Here is a 5,249-nt window from a genome sequence, read left to right as displayed (position 1 = left end):
TCCTCCTTCTTGTCATAGCCTTATGTCATCCATGAGGTCATGTTCTTGGCCTTCAAGCAAAGAAAAAGTAGGATGTTCCATGAGTTGACCTAGCAATCATTTTTCTGGTGGGCCAAGCGCTCAGCTCCCCTAGTCCCACGCTCAGCTGCCTGCTTGAGCAGCTCAGCTCACCTGGCCCCACTCTCAATTGCTTGCTTCAACAGCTCTGCTGACCTGGTTCCATGCTCAGCTGCCTGCTTGAGCAGCTCAGCTGACCTGGTCCTAGCTGGGCATGGACCTAGCTGTCTTGGCCTGGTGCTTAGCTGACCTGGCCTGGTGCTTGCTTGACCTGGCCTGGTGCTTGGTGCTTGGCTGGATAGCTTTGTGCTTGATTTCTTCATGGTGAAACAACCTTTTTTTTCTTTGGTTTGTTACTTGATTTTTGTTGGTTGTTTGGCACTTTTGGGTTGTTTTCTTTAAGTTAAGGTAAGCATTTGATTTTTGAAAATTGCTTGGCCTACCTTAACTTAGGTTTCTTCAAGACGAAGTAAGCTACCTTCCTTCAATGCTAAGTAACCAAATTAAGCACATAGCATGCCATGCTTTGACTTGATTACTTTTAGCAATTCATTTTGAGCTTTTGTCTTGAATTTTGGCTTGAATTCTTGTCCATCTTTGAATTTATTCTTTAATATTCAATTTCCTACAAAACTCAAAGAAAACTTGGACAAGAATTAATAAAGAACTAATTTATTCAATCATGCAAAATTCACCTAAAAATGTTAAATTAAGTTGGTTTTCTACAATTTGCATAGGATAAGTGCCATAAAATGATGGTGAAAAGCGTATATTTTTGCACTTATCACGTAATAATGTGTGGGACTTGGTCCCTAAGCCTAAAGAACATCCAGTGATTGGTACTAGATGGGTCTTTCGTAATGAATTAGATGAATCTGGCTTGATAATCATAAATAAAGCTCGCTTAGTGGTCAAAGGCTACAACTAGGAGGATGGCATCGATTATGATGAGACCTACGCTCCTATAGCCAGATTATAGGCCATAAGGATGCTTTTATCCTTTGCATCACATATGAACTTCAAGCTCTTTCAAATGGATGTTGAGAGTGCCTTCTTGAATGGCTACATTCAAGCGGAGGTATATGTAGATCAACCTCCCAGCTTTGAAAATTTTAAATATCCGAACCATGTATATAAGCTCAAAAAGGCCCTTTATGGCCTGAAACAAACTCCCAGAACTTGGTATGATAAATTGAGCTCTTTCCTCGTGGAAAAAGGGTTCGTGAGGGGTATAGTTGATACTACCATCTTTATTTGTAGATTAGATAATCATGTACTACTAGTTCAAATATATGTTGATAATATAATCTTCGAATCTACTAATGACATTCTTTGTAAAGAATTTTTTGAGATGATGCAGGGTGAATTTGAGATGTCGATGATGGGTGAGCTGTAAAGAGGCTTCAACACCTATGGCATCCGCATACTATCTAGATTAAGATGAAAAGGGAAAAGCAATCGAGGTAACCAAATATCGTGGGATTATCGGCTCATTATTCCTCGATATTATGTTTAGTGTTTGTATGTATGCTAGATTTCAAGCTTTGCCTAAAGATTCACATTATAATACTGTAAAACGAATCATGAGATATATAAAAGGAACAACTAATAAGGGATTATGGTATCCTAGGGATGCCTCATTATCCTTGGTAGGGTATTCCAATTCCGATTTTGCGGGAGGTAAGTTGGATCGGAAAAGCACTAATGGGATTTGTCATTTACTTGGTAGTTCCTTAGTTGCATGGCACAGTAAAAAGCAAGCGTGTGTTGCTTTGCCCACCGATGAAGCGGAATACATAGTCGTCGCTGTGTGTTGCGCTCAAAACCTTTGGATGAAGCAGCAACTTAAGGACTTTGGACTTAACCTAGAAAATATTCCTATAAAATGTGATAATACAAGTGCCATAAACCTATCCAAGAATCCCATTTTGCATTTTAGAACCAAGCATATTGAAATTAGACATCATTTCTTGCATGATCATGTACAAAAAGGTGATTGTATGCTTGAATTTGTTGAAACAACTAAGTAATTGACTGATATTTTCACCAAGCCTCTCTCACGAGATACTTTCTATGTTCTTCGAAGAGAACTTGGAATTCTTGATGAAAATTATCTTGATTAAAATCGTCTAAGAATGTTATTATATGTTTCGCATGATTAATATCTTATATGCTTCAAAATGTATCTTTGTTATGAATGCATTATACTCCTATTATGACTCATGATCTTGTGTGACAAGTTGAAAATGATTTGTTTGAGTAAAAATTGCTTGATAAATGTTAGAAATCTTTGCATGGTTTTAAAACCCAAAAACCTCTTGATTCTACAAACCTTATGCTAGTTAATCGATTAACTATCCTTCTTAATCGATTAAAATGAGTTCCAATAGCAAACATTTCATTTTCCACTAAATTTAATCAATTAAGATCCATTTTAATCGATTACTTGGACTCATTTTTCTGAAAACCTGGAATTTTTTACACTGCTTCATCATAAGTGTTTTTGCCACCTTTTTCAAACCCTCTCTTCCCCCTTTTCTCTGAAAATCTTAAATGCAAACATCAAATTCGAAATCTTAGCTTGATAGAAGTATTAAACCTCACCTTTACCCATTTTGCACTTCATCTCATCCAATTCATTTCTCTATTTCCCAAGAAATCCCATTCCCTATTCAAAACCCTAAGCTTTAGGTTCCCTCCCTCATCCTTCTTATCCTCTCATTACTCACAGTTTTCAATCAACAATGGAAAGAGGACGTTCGAAGAGGTTCAAGACAACTGCTCAACGCACTCGTAGGCCTCCTACTGGTTCATCTTCAAATCCGAATGTGAGGCACGACCGTGGAGATCCCTACTACTCACTCATACTTCAGGAGACCTAGATGTCCAAATTCCTAGGAAGGAAACCCACATAAATAAGGTATACTGATCTTACCTGGATGGCAGAATATAATTTCGAGTTTCCGCAAGGTATGCAGGCTCAGGGAGCTGTAATGTTTTTGGAATTAACGGGTAATTTGTACCCCGCTTTGATTAGGGAATTTTACGCTAACTTCCGTTAGAAGGACGATAGATATTGGTCTATGATTTCGGGAAATCTATTTGAGATGGATTGTAACATTTTTATGAATGTGGGTGGCTTATCCACTACTGGTGTTAGCTTAGGTGATTGTGAATGGCTTGCTGATTTCGATGTTGCTGAGGTATATAAATCATGTCTGAGAGGTCCCCATCTATATGTCCAGGGAGAACTGACTAAAGCTGGTTCTTTATCAGTAGAGAATAGATTGCTTCACTATTTGATTGCGCACACCTTGATTCAGATGAACACTAATCACGCACAACCTACTTTACTGATCTGAAGTTTATGTATGTTATGAAGGAGAATATAACGGTTAATTGGCCTGAAGAAATTCTGAAGGTCATGTATAATGTCTCTACATCGCAATCCAAATTTCTGCCCTACAATATCTTCATATCAAGAATTATTGACTATCTGCATATTGATGTATCTGACACCATTGTCATAGAGACTTCTGACAAAGATCACCTTGTTGGTGAAAGCCTTATCCAGAAGATGGGTATCTACAAGTATGGAAGTACTTGGCAATACCAGGAAGATTTTACTATAGTGGATTTGGAGCTATGATTTGGAGCTATCTGATGATGAGGATCAGGCTGGTACTGATCAGCCTAATGCAGAAATTTGGGGGGAGCCATCTGGAACTGCGCCACAAGAATCATCCTTTGGATTACCTCAGTTGGATGCTATGGAGCAAAGGATGAACAACATAATGGACTTACACTTTCAGTCTCTGAAGGACTCCTGCAATACTGATTTGGAACAATTTGAGGAGTGTCAGGTTGCTTACATCGACAACCACTATTAGGCTATGTCCAGAACACTACTGAGGCACATAATAAGAGGTTTTGTGAAGAATTTGAGAAGCTGAGATTCCTCATCCAGGGTGATAGTAATCTGACTATACCTGATGACAAAGATCATCCTCCACATCCCTAGATTAGAAGTCCTTAACCTTAGATTGCCTTAGGTTTAGTCCTTCTATATGGCTAATTTTCAGGATTTTATGCTGCTTTGTAATTTCAAGACATATTTTCTCATTGCTTTCTGAATTGTAATTCTAACAATCTAATATTGCTGCACTTTTATGACTTGATATGCATGCCATCTGAACTTAAATCGTTTCTATTGTGGTTTCATTTTGCTTATATATGTCAAATATAGCATGATTGCATGTTTAATGGTTCTTGATCATGTTTGGTTATATGTATATCTTATGTTTGATTGAGCCTGTTATTTGAATGCTATAATGTAAATGCTTGATCATTCCATGCTTGATTGCTTCATGTATAACCCTTCATGCCATTAAATCTGTCATATTGTTGTATTCTGCTATTTTAATCGATTAAATACTGGTAAATGTGTGCACTTTTTCAATTCTTTCATCAACTAGTTAATTAATTACATTCCCAACATTAATTGATTAATTAGAGTTTGAGTTCACTTCATATATCTTCTTACTTTTGACCAAAATTTCATTTAATTTATCTTTTTGATAATGTCAAAAGGGGGAGAAAGGTTGTTTTGTTGTTTAGTGTGTGCAGGTTGTAAATAATATTCAGCTTTCGTTGTCTAGCTATGCGCTTTAACTTTGAAATCAACAACCATGCATTATGTGATCATCTTCAAGCTATGCATCAAAACAAAATTTGGTGTTGAGTTTGTCATCATCAAAACGGGGGAGATTGAAAGTGGAATTTTTAAAGATAGCACTTAGCTTGCCTATGTTTTGATGAAGACAAAGGACTTAGTGAAAGCTTAAAGACATCTCAACAAATCAACATGCCAAAGATTCAAGAGCTTCATGCCTAGACTAGAGTCTTAGATGTGTCTTAGCTATTGAGTCTAGATTAGGTAAACCTAGATACAAATCTCACAAGTTCTAATATTCTACACATTCTACCTAGAAATTCTCTCTTCTTGTTCTTACACATTCTACCTAGAAATTCTCTCTACTTGTTCTTAGTTTTAGAAGCTTTATTTCAAGTAAGTTTGTAATTTTAGTTTAGAATTCAAGAGGAGAAAAGGAGAAGGCAAATGAGATGCAAAAATCAATTTTGTAACCTCATTTGGAACTCAAAGCATCCAATCCTTGGATGGATGGCTCATG

Source organism: Lupinus angustifolius, chromosome LG20 (genome assembly GCF_001865875.1).
Source record: "Lupinus angustifolius cultivar Tanjil chromosome LG20, LupAngTanjil_v1.0, whole genome shotgun sequence".
NCBI lineage: Eukaryota > Viridiplantae > Streptophyta > Magnoliopsida > Fabales > Fabaceae > Lupinus > Lupinus angustifolius.
This window is presented reverse-complemented; position numbering follows the sequence as displayed.